Here is a 20216-nt window from a genome sequence, read left to right as displayed (position 1 = left end):
GTTCGAGACCAGCCTGGGCAACATGGTGAAACCCCGTCTCCACAAAAAAATACAAAAATTAGCTGGGCATGGTGGTGCATGCCTGTGGTAGCAGTTACTTGGGAGGCTGAGGCGGGAGGATCACTTGAGCCTGCTGAGGCTGCAGTGAGCTCAGATCTCATCACTGCACTCCAGTGTGGGCAACAGAGTGAGAAAAAAAATACAAACATATTCATGCACACACACACACACACACACACACACAATTGGAAAAATCTCAACATCCATCCCTTCTTTTTACACCCCCCCATCCCACCTCCCACACCAGAGATTCCAGGGTGTGGCATTCCCCTTAGGAGCAATGTGCCCCCATCTCCACTTTGAAAATCACAGCTACCAGCCAAAAGCACTTTGTCCAGACTTACTTTCTGTCGTTTATGCTGTGGGTATAATTTTGTTTTGTTTTGTTTTTCTTAATGGATAACAATATGCATGTAATACATTATTTTTAATAAAATTGGATATGAAATTTAAATTATATAATCCTACCCCAGCCGGGCGCAGTGGCTCACGCCTGTAATCCCAGCACTTTGGGAGGCCAAGACAGGCGGATCACGAGGTCAGGAGATCGAGACCATCCTGGCTAACACGGTGAAACCCCGTCTCTACTAAAAATACAAAAAATAGCCGGGCGAGGTGGCGGGCACCTGTAGTCCCAGCTACTCCGGAGGCTAAGGCAAGAGAATGGTGTGAACCCGGGAGGCGGAGCTTGCAGTGAGCTGAGATCCAGCCACTGCACTCCAGCCTGGGCGACAGAGCGAGGCTCCGTCTCAAAAAACAAAAACAAAAACAAAAATTCCTCCCCCAGAATTCGGTAACACTTCTTTAGCCCCCTGTAAGGTACGACCTCAACAACAAACAGCTACCCTGCAACTTGCAGCTTGCAAACACCTAACCTGCAATTTACTAAGAGGGAAAGACTATGGGAAGAGAGGCTTTGGGGTCACATACAATTGTTTCCGCCAGAAACATGGGCCTCATCCCTGATTCCTCTCTTCCTCTCAGCCCTTCACATTCAATCCTTTCATTTTCCCTCCTAACCCTATCTGAAATTGGTCCACTTCTGCTCCACCTCCACCCTCTCCACCACTTCACCCATCATCTCTTGTCTGGACTCCTGACGGTCTCTGCTCCCACCTCGGCCTTTACCCACAACGCACTCTCCATAAAGTAGCAAAGTGATTCTTCAAAACAGGAAATTGGAGAATGTCAGTCCTCTGCTGAAAACTGTAACAAAACCCTAACTCCTTACTCTGAACTAAGAGGCCCTAACTGTCCCAGTCACCTTGCACAACCCTCCCCTTGGTCACCATATGAGGGCCACACTTGCTCTCTCTCTATTTCTCAGTGATTCTTAACTAAGCTTATCCCTGACTCAGGGCCTTTGCACTGCACTGCCTGTTCCCTTCCCTGGAATGCTCTTCCCCCAGATCTGCCCGTGGCCAGTTTTCCTTGCCATGAAGGTCTCAGCGTAAATGTCAGCTCCTGAGTGATGCCTTTGCTGACCACTCAATCTAGTGGCCTCCAGCCCTCCCCATTTCACGCCTCACCGCTATTGCATCACACTGTCTTACTTTCTTTTTTCATTAAAATAAAATCTTTTTTTTTTTTTGAGACAGGGTTTTGCTCTCTCACCCAGGCTGGGGTGCAGTGGTGCAATTTCAGTTCACTGCAACCTCTGCCTTCTGGGCTTAAGTGATTCTCCCACCTCAGCCTCCCGAAGAGCTGTACCACCATGCCCAGCTAATTTTTGTATTTTTTGTAGAGATGGGGTTTCATCATATCGGCCAAGCTGGTCTCAAGCTCCCGGGCTCAAGCAATCTGCCCACCTTGGCCTCCCAAAGTGCTGGGATTATAGGTGTGAGCCACCGTGCACGGTCCTGTCTTATTTTCGTTACAGAACAGATCACTCCTTGTTTTCTTGTTTATTTGTTTATTGTCTGACTCACTCACCAGAAAATAAGCTTCTCAAAGGCAGGGTCTGTATCCTTCTTATTCAATGCAACATTTTGGGACCATACTTATACTAAAAAATTATTCACTGTTTGTCTGGAATTCACATTTTACTAGTTGCCCGGCATTTTATCTGGCAACCCTACTTGAGGCCCGCGGTCTCACATCTTGGGGACATGGGCCCAAGAGAATGAAGCTGGCATGTGAAGAGGAGAGAAGAGAAGAGAAAAAATACCTTAGTGGAGAGAGACAGAGAGGACACAAGGAAGACAGTGTCAGAGAGAGAGAGAAGGAGACACCATAGAGAATGAGCGGGATTGAGTAAAAGCGACGCTGAGAGAGAATGAGGGACAGAAACAGAGAAAAACAAGAAAGAGTAATAGAATAAGACAGGGTCAGAGAGACAAATTGTGAGAGGCAGAGAAAGACCAAGAGAGAGAGGCACAGAGACACCAACAGACCCTTCTGATAGCGTGCAAGTCCCATAGTTCAGTGACCCAAGCTCAACTCCCCGCTGCTTTTTCTGTAGTTTGTTTACAGGCACCGATATACTCCCCTTTTGCTTAAGAATAATAGCTAACATCTCTTGAACTTTTGTGCATGCCAGGCTGGGGCCAGGTGCTTTGGATGACTGCCTCCTTTATGCCGTCCCCTCACAACGATCCCGTGTGATTCCCTCTGCAGGGAAAGAACTGAGGAACAGTTCTTTAAATAACATGCCCAAGGTTACAGAGATGCTAGGCAGCAGAGCTTGGATTCAAACCCACGCAGTTAGTTGCCAGAGCATTTGACCGCCACATGGGGTCATTGTCAGTTGCAACTAAGGAGGTCCTGAGTGGCAGTTGGGTAGAGCCGATTCAGCAGAGAGGCTGGCTCCCTTTGGGATGCTGACCCCAGACCCTCGAGAGGCAGATTGGCATGATGTTGGGAAAGTTCTTTACCTTCTCGGAGCCTCAACTTCCTATTCTGTAAAATGGAGCTGATACTAACAGTAGCTATGCCCTAGGGTTGATTGATATGTAGGCTAAGACTGACTGAGACACACACACACACACCACAGCAGTTACATCAAGTAAACATTTAAAAATACTCACAGACATTTTCATGATCTTCTGTTCATCTCTGACACCCAGCACAGAATCTGGCATAAAGCCAGTGCTTAGGTTACCTTGATGGGTGATGATGAGACTGGAGAATATTAATGAGAATCCTAATGATCATTTATTCAACAGCTACTACATACCAGGCATTGTGCTAAGCACCTTACAGGCATCTTTCAGTCAATCTCTGCAATAGCCCTGTCAATGTAAGTATTGTTATCCCCATTCTACATATGAGAAAACTGAGGTCCTGTGAAATCAATTGACCAGAAAGGGCACAGAGAGAAATCCAGAGCTAATATCTCAACCCCAGTGCATAAGGAAAGGACACCAGCTCAGTGACTATGTTTGCTTAATGCAGCGGAGAAGTGGATGGATTGCACTGAGATGTTTTCCCATGGGCTGAGGTTTTCTCTTTTTTTTCTTTCTTCGTGTGTGTGTGTGTGTGTGTGTGTGTGTGTGTGTGTGTGTGTGTGATAGAGTTTTACTCTGTTGCCCAGGCTGGAGTACAGTGGCATGATCTTAGCACACTGCAACCTGGAACTCCTGGGCTCAGGGATCCTCCTGCTTCAGCCTCCCAAGTAGCTAGGACAACGGGTGCGCCACCACACCCAGCTAATTTTTTATTTTTTGTAGAGAAGGGGCCTCACTTTGCTGACCAGGCTGGTCTCAAACTTCTGGCCTCAAAAGATGCCCCCGCCTCTGCTGGGATTATAGGCATGAGCCACTACTGCCGGTCTGGGCTGAGTTTTGACTGCTTATCATTCTCTTCATGTCCCTTCCAGATGCCTTGTGTGCACACTTTTTAATGCACTGTCATCTCACTAGATGGCTATAACGAGTCCCATCCTATGACGGAGGCCCAAAGGCCCAGGGACTTGCCGAGGGCTACACGGGAATTAAGAACAGAGCAGGTTCTGAACTCAGCTTCATCTGACTGGAAGTCTAGTCTCTGTCCACTGTACCCAACTGTCTGAACTACAGGGAGCCACAGCAGAGCATGACGTCCCTCAGACCTCCCCAAAGCACCCACTTTTCACCATCCCCACTGCCAACGAATGCCCCACATTGGGGTCCATGAGTATGCATCTCCTATCCTACAATAGCCTCTCAATGCATCTCCAGCCCAGTTCCTCCTGCCTTCCCTCTTCGAAAGGTCACCACCAGGGCCAGCTTTCAGAAGCACAGATTTCACTCTGTCACTCCTTCCAAGGCTTTATGGTCCAACCTCTATTAGTCCCCTCCAACCCCCACTTGAACTCTCTGCCCTGGCTGAGCTGAAGTTTCTCTATTGCTCTCTCTGGCCCGTGCTCTTTCATCTTCCCCACTCTCCTTCACCCCTGCTAAACTATCCTTCAAATCTCAGTGACATGTCACTTCCTCCAGGAAGTCCTCCTTGCTTGGTTTAGGTGCTCTTTCTGTATAGCCTTCTACTCAGGTCCTTCTCCCTCTCTGTTGAGGTTGCTGTTTTACTGTTTCACTTGAAGGTCTCTCCCACTGAGTCAGCTTCATGAGGGTAGGGTCCATGTCTGTCTTGTTCACACTTCATCCCCAGAGCCTGGCACCATGTCTACTGCGTGGTTGGCACTCAGTGAAAAGCTGTTGAATAAATGAACAAGTACAGAAATGAGGACTCCATTATTATTATTATTAATTATTCACATTCAGCATCAAGCTCAGTTTGCTGGCATGTAGTAGGCTCCCAGACACATATGCTGAATGGATGATGGAGGAATGAAGAAATGAATTAAAAACATGGTTCAACCTCCACACCCCACCACCATTTGCCCACTTCTTAGCTTGCAGGCCTCTCTCAACTGCAGCATCTCCTGCAGAATAAAAAGAATTGCAACTCCTTGTTTGAATGCTGTGGGGTTTTGAGTAGAAAGAAATACTACTCCTTTGACAAGAAGAATTTCAGGCGAAAGAGGCTTTTCTTGCTGGTGAAGGGAGGAGGGAGAGTTGGGGCCTCAGCCCAGTTTCTGGATGGCCTCAATTGGCCCTGAACTGACTAATAAAGTGTGAAATTGACTTTATCCTCCGCCACATCTCCCCAGCCAGCGTATCCCTGTAGCATCTCCCTCTGCTACAACCGATGCAGCACTGTCGCCATCTCCTCCGTCACTGGCAGCCAGACGGGTCATTACCACCCACGCAGCCCCAGGGCCTAGTGACTCTGCAGAGCCCAGGAAGTCATTTGGCCTCAAGCCAATATAGGCTTTCAAAGCTAGAAGCATCCAATGTGGCATGTCTGACGCACCTTCTAAGCCAGCCACTGGCTCTTTTTGTCCCTATTTACTCCTCTGGCACTGGCTCACTGACTTCTAAGATGTGGGTGGGGGCTGCAGTGGGTGACAGCATTGGGTGAGCTCTTTGAGCCTCACCCTGGCCCGTTGTACCAAAAGCAGGGTTGAAGAATCAGAGCCAAAGGGGTTTGAGAAAGCAATGCAATCAGAGAGTTGGAGCTTTGCAAAGGTAGCTCAGGGAGACCCTGAGGTGTCTTAAGGGCTACTTGGGAGATGATAGGAGGCCCCCAAGGCCCTGTTTCTACCAGGACAGGGCCTTTTTTAATCTATTTTGTTTATTCCCTAGTTTAAGATTTCCTAGGAGGAAGGAGAGTCTACAGCCCCAGTGAGGCCTAAAACTAGCGCTCTATCCAGCGGTCATTCCCAACCTTGCCTGGGAATCAGGATTAACTGCATGACTTGGTGAGAAATGCCGATGCTGAGCCCCGTAGCATTTTTGTCTGCTCAGAACCTATTTCCTCTTCCCCCAAGGATAGCTTCCATGTTCTCTTGAGAGCCATACCTACCCCACACATCAACCATGTGGTGTGAGTGAAGACCCTGCTTGGTCCCTTGAAACTCCAGGCACAAGCGTTTCCCTAGGCCTGACCAGTCACAGACAGAGTGATCAGTCCAGAGGCTGGAGTGGCAGCCCCCAGAATTTTGTCAACGCTATAAACGTTCTCTTTTCTCAGAGACTTTAGGCTTTTGGCTGGTGGCTGTCATCTTGGAACTGGTGGCTAAGAATGAAGCCAACAAAGAGGCAAACCATGACAAAAGATGAGAGGGGGAGGGGGGGAGAGAGAGAGAGAGAGAGAGGCTGAAAAAAACAGAGGCAGGCAGACACATCTGGTGTCATGTTATGAGCACCTGGATTCAGCCATGCCTGAAGTTTATACCCCTAGTTTATTCAGGTACATGAGCCAATAAATTTATTTTTGTTTTGTTTTTTGCTTCACCCAGTTTTACCTGATGTGTTTCTGCTACTTGCCACTGTAAGAGTCCTGGCTAATACACAGAACCTTTCTCGGATCTATTTAATTGTGATCTCCATGGATGGATCTGAGAATCTGTATTTCTCAAAAAGTTTCTCAGGAAATGCTGTGAAGTTTCACCCCTTCATCAGCATTGTTTGGGCATCGCTGAGATCCTGGTCTAATGAAGCACAGATAAAAGTGATCCTTCTGTAAATGGTCATTATGATAAAAGTGATCCTTCTGTAAATGGCCATTATGATACTGTAATTGCAGGTCAGATACCCTACACACAGTGATATGGTTTGAATCTGCGTCTCTGCCCAAATCTCATGTTGAATTGTAATCCCCAGTGCTGGAGGTGGGACTTGCTGGGAGGCGACTGGCTCATTTGGGTGGTTTCTCATGAATGGCTTAGCACCATCCCCTGATGCTGTCTTTATGACAGCGAGCGAGTTCTTGTGAGATCTGTTTGTTAAAAGTGCATAGTACCGGCCGGGCGCGGTGGCTCAAGCCTGTAATCCCAGCACTTTGGGAGGCCGAGACGGGCGGATCATGAGGTCAGGAGATCCTGGCTAACACGGTGAAACCCCGTGTCTACTAAAAAATACAAAAAACTAGCCTGGCGAGGTGGCGGGCGCCTGTAGTCCCAGCTACTCAGGAGGCTGAGGCAGGAGAATGGCAGGAACCCGGGAGGCGGAGCTTGCAGTGAGCCGAGATCCGGCCACTGCACTCCAGCCCGGGCGACAGAGAGAGACTCCGTTTCAAAAAAAAAAAAAAAAAAAGTGCATAGTACCTCCCTCCTTGCTCTCTTCCTCCGGCTCCAACCCTGTAAAATGTGCCTGCTTCTCCTTTGCCTTCTGCCATAATTGCAAGTTTCCTGAGGCCTCCCCAGAAGCAGAAGTCGCTATGCTTCTTGTACAGTCTGCAGAACCATGAGCCAATTAAACGTCATTTCTTTATAAATTACCCAGTCTCAGCCGGACGCGGTGGCTCACATCTGTAATTCCAGCACCTTTGGAGGCTGAGGTGGGCGGATCACGAGGTCAGGAGATCCAGACCATTCTGGCTAACATGGTGAAATCCCGTCTCCACTAAAAATACAAAAATCAGCTGGGCATGGTGGCGGGTGCCTGTAGTCCCAGCTACTCGGGAGGCTGAGGCGGGAGAACGGTGTGAACCCGGGAGGCGGAGGTTGCAGTGAGCCGAGATCATGCCACTGGACTCCAGCCGCGACAGAGTGAGACTCCGTCTCAAAAACTAAATAAAATAAATAAATAAATAAATAAATAACCCAGACTCAAGTATTTCTTTATGGCAATACCAGAACAGACTAATACACAGACTCAATCCTCACAGCAGCCTGATGAAGTGCAGGTTATTCTTTCCATTTTACAGATGGAGAAACTGAGGCTTAGCAAGAAGAATGAATGTGTTCAAGGGCACTGTATTAGTCCATTTTCACGCTGCTGATAAAGATATACCTGAGACTGGGCAATTTACAAAAGAAAGAGGTTTAATTGGACTTACAGTTCCACATGGCTGGGGAGGCCTCACAATCATGGCGGAAGGCAAGGAGGAGCAAGCCACATCTTACGTGGATGGCGGCAGGCAAAAGGGAGCAGAAAAACTCCCGTTTTTAAAAGTCAGATCTCGTGAGACTTACTCACTATCACAAGAACAGCATGGGAAAGAACCTCCCCTCCCTTCCACTCTCCTCCCCCTGCCCCCTGCAACCCGGAGAACTGAGTGCAGTAACCCAGGGCCTCTCTGCTCTGTTCCGCCACCGTGGTCCCATTTTCACATCCTCCTGGGATTTGTAAGCAGCTGAAACGCTCTGCTTTCCATGCAAGGAACCAGAGCCCCAGAAAAACCCAGAGGCCATCTTGACTTGGTCCATTCTTGCCAGCCACAGTCATTAAGGAAGGGAAGACCTGGTTTAAAAGGGCTCTGAGCTGCCACCGGTGAAAACACTTCAACTCTGGTTAGGCCAAGACTGGGAAAAGGTTGGGAAAAGTGAGGGCGGGGAAGACACAGAGAAACAGAAGGGGAGAGAGAAAAGAGAGAGAACAAGCAGAAGAGACAGTGACAGAGAGACAGAAGGAAGCATGGAGGGAGAGAGATGTAGACACACTTGAGCGCACACACACACACCACACACCATACACACACACCACACACACCACACACACACCACACCACACACACAAACCACACACACACCACACACAGACTACACACACACACCGCACCACACACCACACACACACCACACACATCACACACACAACACACACACAACACACAACACACACACACACCCCACACACCCCACACACACACCGCACACCACCCACCACACAAACACACCACACATACCACCCACCACACACACACCACACACACACCACACACCACACACCACACACACCGCACACCACACACACCACACACACACCACACACACCACACACACCACACCCACCACTCACACCACACACTACACACACACCACACACACACCACACCACACACACCACACACCACACACACACCACACCATACACCACACACCACACACACCACACACACACCACACACCACACACCACCCACCACACAAACACACCACACACACCACCCACCACACACACACCACACACATACCACACACCACACATACCACACACACCACACACACACCCCCCACACACACACCCCACACCCCACACACCACACACACACCACACACCACACACACCACACACACACGCCACACAAACCACACACCACCCACCACACACACACCACACACAACACACACACGCCACACACACCACACACCACCCACCACACAAACACACCACACACACCACCCACCACACACAACACACACACCACACACAACACACACACCACACACATCACACACACAACACACACCACACACACACCACACACCACCCACCACACAAACACACCACACAACCACCCACCACACACACACCACACACCACCCACTACACAAACACACCACACACACCACCCACCACACACACACCACACACCACACACACACCACACACACCACACACACCACACCACACACCACACACACACCACACCACACACACCACACACCACACACACACCACACCACACACCACACACACCACACCACACACCACACCACACACCACACATACCACACACACACCACACACCATGGACACACACACACTGCACCACACACACACAAACGACACACACTACACACACCACACACACGCCACACACACCACACCACACACCACACACACCACACACACACACCACAGACACACCACACGCCATGGACACACACACAAACCACACACACACAAACCACACACACTACACACACCACACACACACCACACACACCCCCACACACACAAACCACACACACTACACACACCACACACACATGCCACACACACACACCACACTACACACCGCACACACCCCACACACACACCACACACACACACCACACACACACCACACACACACACCACACACATACCACACACCACACACACACCATGCACACCACACACACAGAAAGAGATCCTTTAAGAGCTGTTTTATTCCTGACCCGGAACTGTATTTCATTCTCCAACTCTGCAGACACAGAAAAGCCATTATTGCAGTAAAAAAATCTCCCCACATTATTTATTGTTAATACTTATCTATTTTGTCTTTTCTAGGTTTTTACAGCCTTAACTTCATTCAAAGCAGGCCCCTGGTGCAGGCAATGCAGAGGTTTTTTGCATGAGGAGGGACGAGAAGCTCAGAGAGCTGCAGCAACTTGCTCAAGATTGCACAGCAGGTTAATGGCCAAGTTGGGACCAAGGATCGAGACTCCGGACTTCCAGTGCAGTGGGAGTCTCCTACAAACCATGTCCAGGATCAAAGCGGACGCTGAAGGGCAGGGGTTTTGTTCACCCTCTTCCTTTCAGTTACTGAGTCCCTAAACTCCCTCTTTAACAAGCAAGTAACAGTGACCTAGTATATTTGAACTTGAGCAAGGCAGTGGACAAGCAGGTGCATGATATACCCATGGTCAAGCGTGATGGAAAACTGTGAGATGGATTCAAGGGCTGTCAGTAGAAGATTGGCACCCAAATGATTTTGGTGAATCGGTTTTCACATGGAAGGTTGCTTTGCCCCATGATTTTTTATTACTAAAATTTAATGACTTGAGCTTCTCTCCCATCTCTTCTTTACTTTAATTATTATTATTTATTTATTAGAGATGAGAGACTTACTATGTTGCCCAGGCTGGTCTTGAACTCCTGGTCTCAAGTGGTCCTCCTGCCTCAGCCTCCCAGCACAGCCTCCTGAGTTGGTGGGATTACAGGCCTGACCCGCCACATCCGGCCCACCTTTTCTGAAAACGACTCTCTTCCCTAGTTGGCACACTCCCTCTTAGGATAAGTCTAGGATACTTACTTAGTCCAAAGGGGTACTGCTAGTTCCCTCATCCTGAAGGACAAAAACCTAGGAAGCCTCATCATTAGGCGCCCTGCAGTTTCTGGCACTGCCACATGAGGGCACTGTTGAAAAGAAGCCACTCTGTTGCCTAGAGGCAGTCCTCTGCGACCACATCTGCAGGAGCCTGGAAGCTAACATCTGCAGGCCCAGGCCCAGGTGCAGCCTGTACCTGCTATAGAAACCACTTTATTGATCCAGGCATGTTCCATTTGGCTGGCTCTGCATTTGTTACTCCGGGGCCTTTGAGAAAGGGAAAAGACATGTCCCACATAGCTATGGTCACTCCGTTACACACTGAACATCTAGTTTTACAGCTCTTTATTTATGTATATATACACTCAAATACAATTGTTTGTGCATTTACCAACAGTGTGCTAGGGTAGCTAGGTTGGGACCAGTTTCCAGGCTCAGGTACAAACTCTTCCTAGAAGCAGCGGCCTCCCAAGCTCTTGTTCTTTCTAGGCTGCACTAGTGGGCAGTTCTTGGTTTGGGGCTGTACAGCACCCGTTCCTTCTCCAGTAAACACCCCCGTTCCATTAAGGGGAAATGTCTCCTCTCTCCACTGCCTTGGGAAAGCGGTCATTCTTGGCTCCTGCCTCCCACCGCTAGCCTCCTCCAATTGAAGGCAAAGGAGTCAGATCCTTCCTCCCCTCACCTCCTGGGCAAATCAGTGGGAAATGCATTATTTAAAATCCTATTTCCCAGGACTCTGACTCTGCAAGGAGAAGGGAATGGTTTCTGGCCATTGTCTTTGTAGCAATAGCAGTCGTGGAGGGGCCATTTACAGCATCCTGACCTATGTCCCTGTTCAAGGCAGTGACTGCTTTTCCTGCTTCCTGCTTCTTGGCCCTTCAGAGTTTCCTTAATTTCTGCTAACCTACATCTGCTCTTCTAGTCTTTCATCAATTTTGTAAATTTCCATTGGTCTTCAAACGAAAACAACACCCCTTCTCTTTAGTTTCTGGTGCTTGCAGAACCTGTCTGACAAACCCCAGAGAATCAAAGAGGGCTCTCCCTTTCTCACCTTCAAGATGTACCTTTTGGGCTGGCTTTGGTGGCTCATGCCTGTAATCCCAGCACTTTGAGAGGCTGAGGCAGGTGAATTACTTGAGGTCAGGAGTTCAAGAGCAGCCTGGCCAACATGGTGAAACCCATCTCTACTAAAAATATAAAAATTAGCTAGGCGTGGTGGTGCATGCCTGTAATCCTAGCTACTCAGGAGGCTGAGACAGGAGAATGGCTTGAACCCAGGAGGGGGAGGTTGCAGTGAGTGGAGATTGTGCCACTGCACTCCAGCCTGGGTGACAGAGAGACTCTGTCTCAGAAAACAAAAAATGATGTGCCCCAATTCATTCTTCAGGAGGATAATTTGGGTCCCTTCCCCAGGGCAAATCTACACACACACACAGACACATACAGAGAGAGAGAGAGAGAGAGAATATGCAAAATTCCAAAATGTTAGCAGTGTTAGCTAGGATACTGAGATTATTGGAGGTTTTATTTTCCCTTTTTGCTCATCTGTGTCCCCTGAACATTTTTTTTGCCATGTCTATACACTCCGTTTATGATTAAGAGTAACAACATTTATGAGCGTGTTTCTTTAATTGTAATTAGAGAAACTGAGATATTGAGAAAAGGTCAATAAGACCCTTTTTCATGCTAAAGAAGTGAGGCCCTGTCCCTGCAGGGACTGTCCTTGAGAAGGAGACTTGACCTCTGCTGTTATCACCCCTCTGGTATGGGTGTATTTATTGACAGAGCCAGGGCTGATATCACAGTTGGCTTTGTTGCATGTATGACTCCAGGCAAGTCCTTGCCTCTCTTGGGCCCTGGGTCTTCCCATATAAACAAGGAGGGGATGGGATTAAGTGACCTTTGAGTTCTGCTGCTCAGTTCTGGGGCCTTGTTGAAGGTCACTGCCCGATGGAAGCAGCATCCAGGGGAGAAGCTGGAATCATACTCTCTGGGTGAAAAGGCGCTGGAGATGTCCACATTGTTAGAGCTTTCTGAGCTGCATATGACAAAAACTCACCTCAAACTGGCTTAAGTAAAAAAGGAATCTATTGGCTCATGTACCTGAAAAATTTAGATCTAGACTCAGGCTTGGCTGGATCCTGGGAATAAAAGGCTGTCATCCAGACTCGGTCTCTCTTAGTCTCTTCTGTTTTCCTTTGACTGTTTCCTCTTCAGGCAGGCTCTTCCTGGACAAAGGCAATGTGGCCACCAGCAGTGTCAGGTTCACACCTTGCCAAATTAACACCTCTTCCCCAGGGCTCCAGCGGAAGTCCCAGCATTGACTCTCACTGGACTGTATTAAGTGACATGTGCATCGCTGACCTGATCACTCGGTGGAGCTGGGGTGTAGATTCTATTGATTGGCCAGACCTAGCCCCTGTGCCTGCCTCTGAAGTTGGGAGGTGGGTGAGTGTCACTTACATGTTTTGGTCTAAGGGTTAAGGAGGGGCAGTTCTCCAAAGGCATGTCAGGAGCTGCTAGCAGCTGAGGACAGGATGTTGGGAAGGAAAGAGCCCATAGAAGTCCACTCAGGTTCATGTCCATCTGTGTCAGCGAAGTGTGCTCCTCAGATTGGCAGCAGCCTCATCACTATCATCATGTGGGAGCTTGTTAGAAATGCAAATTCACAGGTCCAGCCCAACAGGCAATTCTGATCATGCTAAAGTTTGAAAAACACTGGGGGAAACCAGTGCATCTTGCCCCTGCTTCCATCAGAATCACCTGCGTTGAGAGTGGGCCCCACTCAACGAATTTTATCAGGAAAAGGGAGGGGACCAGGTCCAGTCATTCGTATTTTTTTGTTTTGTTTTGTTTTGTTTTGTTTTGAGACAAAGTCTCAGTCTATCGCCTAGGCTGGAGTGCAGTGGTGCAATGATAGCTCAACCTCCTGGGCTCAAGTGATCCTCCCACCTCAGCCTCCTGAGTAGCTGGGACCACAGGTACATGCCACCAAGCCAGGCTAATTTTTTTTTTATTTTTTATTTTTGTAGACCACCTGGGCTAGTCTCAAACTCCTGCTTCAAGCAATCCTCCTGCCCTGGCCTCCTAAGGCACCGGGATAACAGGCGTGAGCCATTACGCTGACCTGATGCTTTTATTTATTTATTTCTTTTTTATTTTATTTTTTTAAATTTTTTTGAGATGGAGTCTCGCTCTGTTGCCCAGGCTGGAGTGCAGTGGCCGGATCTCGGCTCACTGCAAGCTCCGCCTCCTGGGTTCACACCATTCTCCTGCCTCAGCCTCCCGAGTAGCTGGGACTACAGGCGCCCGACACCTTGCCCGGCAGGTTTTTTGTATTTTTTAGTAGAGACGGAGTTTCACCGTCTTAGCCAGGATGGTCTCGATCTCCTGACCTCGTGATCCGCCCGTCTCGGCCTCCCAAAGTGCTGGGATTACAGGCTTGAGCCACCGCGCCCGGCCCTGATGCTTTTAAAAATGTTGCCCCAAGTGATTCTGATGGAAGCCCAGCTTGAAAGAACAACTGAGCTCAACCAAAGTCTTGTTCTCAACTATTTCTAACTTATGAAGTGGCGATAAACAAGGAAGTGGATGGTCCTTCTGCTGAGAATGACGGTTTACTAAAGGAACAACTTGGAAGATAGCAACTTAAGCCAAGTCAAATGAAGAGACAAAGCCAGGGACATGTAATCCACTGAACTTTGTGGAATTTGAACCTGGAATTTCCTACCCTATGACAAATTAATCTTCATACCCACACAGCTGATTCAGCCAAGAAGAGAACTAGAGGAAAAAAATAATAGCCACAACTGAGTGCTTACTACAAGTGTGTGTGAGACAATGTATTTATCTTATTTACACCAACATGACCCTGGAAGGTAGGTAATCCTAAATAGGAATATAATCCTGTGAAGTAGGTAATATTAAATATGAAAGAGGAAGACACCGAGGATCAGAGGGTACAGGAACTAGAGCCCGGTGGCTGAGCTAGGATTTGAATCCTGGGCTGTTTTGAAAACCTTTATTCCTGCTCTGCGTTGCCTTCTGGGAAAAGTCACACTCTCTAGTAAGGAGTCGAGGGGCTTGAGGAGGAGTTTAGAGGTGACTCCTCCGATTCCACACATTTTAAAGAAAGAGCACCAGCCTGAGATCAGAACCTGGGCTGCACTCCCAGCCCTACTCCTGCTTAGCTACATGACCTGGAGCAAGTCATTTCTCTAGCTGGGGCCTCAGTCTTCCTTTCTGTACAATGGGATGGCTTTAATTGACCCCTAAGGTCTTTTTCATTTCGGGATCATCCGTCTGAATAATGTTATCAGGAAGTTTCCAGCAGTTCTGCTTTCTGGGATCCTAGGACCTATTTTGAAATGCTCCCGGCCGGGCGCGGTGGCTCAAGCCTGTAATCCCAGCACTTTGGGAGGCCGAGACGGGCGGATCACGAGGTCAGGAGATCGAGACCATCCTGGCTAATATGGTGAAACCCCGTCTCTACTAAAAATTCAAAAAACTAGCCGGGCGAGGTGGTGGGCGCCTGTAGTCCCAGCTACTCGGGAGGCTGAGGCAGGAGAATGGCGTAAACCCGGGAGGCGGAGCTTGCAGTGAGCTGAGATCCGGCCACTGCACTCCAGCCTGGGCGACAAAGCGAGACTCCGTCTCAAAAAAAAAAAAAAAAAAAGAAATGCTCCCATGGTCCGTCCTGACCAGGTGTCATAGTCAGTCTGCTGATTACTAAAGAATTACTCCCTAGACCAGTCAAGGGTTCCTAATTTTTTTTTCAAGGCTTAGAAGACAATACAGCTCAGACAGAAGGTCTAACAGTTGCAATTAAATCTTGGAAGACTAACAAGACACTGCAGAATTTTGTAGAGTCTCAGACCGTATTTTCATCAGATAGGATGCAAAAATCACAGTGCCCCAACTCCATCAATATTGATCAGTGCCTACTACATTCAGCTTTGTGCTGGGGACCATGGAAGACACAGAAGTGAAGGGGAAGGTGAAGGGGCAGCACCCTAGCGCCAAGGAGGAGTGCCATGGGTCGCGGCATGGCCCTGTACTCAGCCTCACATTAATCAGGGAAATGCAAATTAAGACAAAATGCTTTTTGCCACCAATGAAAGGGTTAATATCCAGGGCTGGCGAAGATGTAGTGAAGTGAGCATTTTCATATACGACTGGTAGAGTGTAAACTGGCACAGCTTTTTCAGAGGATAGATTATAATAGCTCCAAAAATTTTAAGTACATAACCCTTTAATCCAGCAATTCCACTTCTAAGACTATCTTCAAGAAATGCTTGCTCTATGCACAAGAAGGCAAAATAAGAATGTCCATTGCTGTGTTGTGTGTTGTATGTATTTTTTGGAGATAGCCAAGATAGCATTCATTAGGGAATGGCTAAACTGGGCTATATTCATGCTCTGGCACTTTGCAGCATTTAACAAGCACAAAGAAGATCCCCAGATAACGACACAAACATATTTCCAAGATATATACATTTTAAAAAGCTACTCTCAGAATATATTTGGTTAGGTCAGGCACGGTGACTCACACTTGTAATCCTAGCACTTTGGGAGGCCAAGGCAGGCAGATTGTTTGAGCTCAGGAGTTTGAGACCAGCCTGGGCAACATGGTGAAACCCCGTCTCTACTAAAAAAAATACAAAAAAATTAGCCGGGCGTGGTGGTATGTGCCTGTAATCCCAGCTACTCAGGAGGCTGAGGCATGAGAATCACTTGAACCTGGGAAGCGGAGGTTGCAGTGAGCCGAGGATCACACCACTGCACTCCAAACTGGGTGACAGAGTGAGACTCTGTCAAAAAAAAAAAAAAAAAGACCTGGCATGGTGACTCATGCCTGTAATCCCAGAATTTTGGGAGGCCGAGGCAGGCAGATCCCCTGAGGTCAGGAGTTCAAGACCAGCCTGACCAACATGGAGAAACTCTGTGTCTACTAAAAATACAAAATTACCTGGGCGTGTGGTGCATGCCTGTGATCCCAGCTACTTGCGAGGCTGAGGCAGGAGAATTGCTTGAACCCGGGAGGTAGAGGTTGCAGTGAGCCAAGATCATGCCATTGCACTCCAGCCGGGGCAACAAGAATGAAACTCCACCTCAAAAAAAGAAAACAAAAAAGAATATATTTGGTTAAACACACACACACACCCCTACCCACCCACCCCCACCACATCCTTCCCCATACCACTATGAAATACTGCTTCATACCCATTGGAATACGTATAATAATAATTTTTTTTTTAAAAGAGGCCAGGCTCAGTGGCTCACACCTGTAATCCCAACACTTTGGGAGGCCAAGGTGGGAGGATCCCTTGAGCTCAGGAGGTTGAGACCAGCCTGGGCAACATAAGGAAGCCCTGTCTCAACAAATAAGTTTTAAAAATTAGCCAGGTATGGTGGCACACACCTGTAGTCCCAGCTACTAGGGAGGCTGAAGCAGGAGGATCTCTTGAGCCTGGGCGATCAAAGCTGTAGTGAGCCGTGATCGCATCTCTGCATTCCAGCCTGCGCGACAGAGCAAGACTCTGTCTAAAAAAACCAAAACCAAATGTAAAGACAAATGTTGGTGAGGATGTGGAGAAATTGGAACCCTCATATACTGCAAACGGGAATGTAAGATGGTGCAACCACTTGGAAAATAATCTGACAGTTCCTCACATAGAATGGTCATGTGATCCAGCAATTCCACTCCTAGGTATGTAACCAACAGAAATAAAAACACGTTTTCACACAAAAATTCATACATGAATGTTCATAGCAGCATTACTATAATGACAACCCAAGAACTGGTGAACGGATAAATAAAATACTGTATAGCCATCCAATGGAACATTATTCTGCAATCAAAAGGAATGAAGTACTGACACATGCTACAACATGGATAAGTCTGAACGAGTTTATGCAAAAGCAACAAAGCCATTCACAAAATACCATGTATTGTAAGATTCCATTTATATGAATGTCCAAAATAAGCAAATCCATAGAGACAGAAAATAGTGGTTGTCTTGAGCTGGAAGTGTAGATGAGACTGAAAGATGAGAGCTAAGGGGTGTGGAATTTCTTTCTGAAGTAATTAAAACGTTTTAAAATTTATTGTAAAATTGGTTGTACAACTCTCTAAATATACTAAAATCCATTGACATGTACACTCAAAAGGCGTGAATTATGTGGTATATTAACTATGTCTCAATAAAACAAGTACAAATATGTACAATGTTTTCAATGAAACATTGTTTTTAAGTAGCAGAAGGAAATAGCCTAACACCCATAAATAAGTGATTGGCTAAGGAAATTATGGTAAAATACACTACTGTGGAATATAATGTAATGTTATGCCAAAGGCAAAAACGACGACCTTTTGTATGAACTCATGTGGCATGATCTCTGAGATATATTGCAAACTGAGATATATTGTACTTTAGCATAGCATGTTCCCCTCATGTAAAAAAGAGGGGAAAGAACATCCATAGTTTTCATCCACACAGACCCGGGGTGGGCAAGCTCCAGTTCACATGTCAAATCCAGTCTGCCACCTGTCTTTGTACAGCAGGGAGGTAAGAATGGTGCTTAGATTTTTTTTTTTTTTTTTTTTTTTTGAGACAGAGTCTTGCTCTGTTGCCCAGGCTGGGGTGCAGTGGCCGGATCTCAGCTCACTGCAAGCTCCGCCTCCCGGGTTTAGACCATTCTCCTGCCTCAGCCTCCCGAGTAGCTGGGACTACAGGCGCCCGCCACCTCGCCCGGCTAGTTTTTTGTATTTTTTAGTAGAGACGGGGTTTCACCGTGTTAGCCAGGATGGTCTCGATCTCCTGACCTTGTGATCCGCCTGTCTCGGCCTCCCAAAGTGCAGATTTTTTTTTTTTTTTTTTTTTTGAGACGGAGTCTCGCTCTGTCGCCCAGGCTGGAGTGCAGTGGCCGGATCTCGGCTCACTGCAAGCTCCGCCTCCCAGGTTCACGCCATTCTCCTGCCTCAGCCTCCCGAGTAGCTGGGACTGCAGGTGCCCGCCACCTCGCCCAGCCTAGTTTTTTGTATTTTTTTTTTTTTAGTAGAGACGGGGTTTCACCGTGTTAGCCAGGATGGTCTCGATCTCCTGACCTCGTGATCCACCCGTCTCGGCCTCCCAAAGTGCTGGGATTACAGGCTTGAGCCACCGCGCCCGGCAGGTGCTTAGATTTTTAAGTAGTTGAAAAACTAAAGAAGAAGATTTCCTGACACTTGAAAATGATATGATGTTCAAATTTCTGTGTCTATGAATAAAGTTTTATTGGCACACAGCCTCGTTCATTCATTTATATATTGTCTATGGCTGCCTTTGCAATGCAATGGCAGAGTTAAGCAGTTGGGGCAGAGACCATAAGCCTACAAAGCCTAAAGTATTTACGATCTGGCCCTTTACAGACAAAGTTTGCTGACTCCTGGCCTAGCGTAGTTGGAAGGAAACACTGGAAACTGGTGACCTGGCCAGCTGCTCTGGGAGAGGAAGGGACAGCTGAGGGATGAGGTAAGAGGGAGACTTTTCACTGGGTACCCTTTCAGACCTATTCAAAAGATGTCAACAAAACTAAAGCTATATATTCCTGCATGTGAACATATTATGATGTAAATATGTAGAAAAATATTTCAGCAGCTATCCATCAAATGCATAACAGGTTACTTACTTTGAGGGAGGGGCCTGGCTGGGGAGAGAGGAGTTAAGTAGCTTCAGTAGTAAACGTATGATTGGAATAGTTTACAAGGAGAATCACTTAATGTATGACTTAATGCAATAAAAATGCAATAAAAATAAAGAGTACATTCATAAAACATGGCCCTCGTGGCACTTTCTTGAGTTGTGTGTTCTATGAGGTTCCATGAGGTAGGATCTTCCTGGGGACCCACGGTAGCTCCTGTCATTGAGCATGGCCCTCTGTAGACCCTAAGCTGGTTGAATGAGTGTGAGGGCCAGGAGATGTGTGTGTCAAGAGTGAGGGAGTGAGGGAGTGCCCTCACAGGAGTGCGCAGTTCAGAGTGGGCTGGAGTGCAATGGGATGGCCTGGGGTAAAGGGAGGGCCAGAGTGGCAAAGCAGGGACATAGTCCCCAATGCCTCCTAGCCCAGGGCCATCAGCTCCCCTGGGTCGGCAGCCACCGTGGTTGAGGAGTGCTAGTCTTTTAGCCTGTCCTCATTCCCCTACCCTCATAAAGTCTCTGATTTTTTCTCCTTTTACAGCCTCTCTTGAAGGGCATTAGGGGAATCTAGCTAGGGGCTTATGCAGCACCACCCGTGCCTGCTACTCCCTAGAACTGCCTTTTCAGCAAAAGCACCATCTGTGGTGTCACTGCTGTCTGTGGAGGAGACGACTCCTGC

At 47.8% G+C, this 20216-nt stretch overlaps 1 long non-coding RNA gene across 2 annotated transcripts; it reads right to left on the bottom strand.

The window, feature by feature from the left end:
* Positions 1-1960: 1960 nt before the first annotated feature.
* Positions 1961-16958, bottom strand: LOC139363735 (uncharacterized). Of its 2 annotated transcripts, none has more exons than XR_011624578.1 (2): positions 16828-16958; positions 1961-4691 (listed from the first exon to the last, which is right to left on the bottom strand). It is a non-coding gene; the product is annotated as an uncharacterized lncRNA (long non-coding RNA). The 2 variants fall into 2 exon arrangements; XR_011624579.1 differs by lacking the exon at positions 16828-16958 and adding an exon at positions 7882-7977.
* Between the last annotated feature and the right edge of the window lie 3258 nt (positions 16959-20216).

Source organism: Macaca nemestrina, chromosome 6, assembly GCF_043159975.1.
Source record: "Macaca nemestrina isolate mMacNem1 chromosome 6, mMacNem.hap1, whole genome shotgun sequence".
Classification (NCBI taxonomy): domain Eukaryota; kingdom Metazoa; phylum Chordata; class Mammalia; order Primates; family Cercopithecidae; genus Macaca; species Macaca nemestrina.
This window is presented reverse-complemented; position numbering and strand designations above follow the sequence as displayed.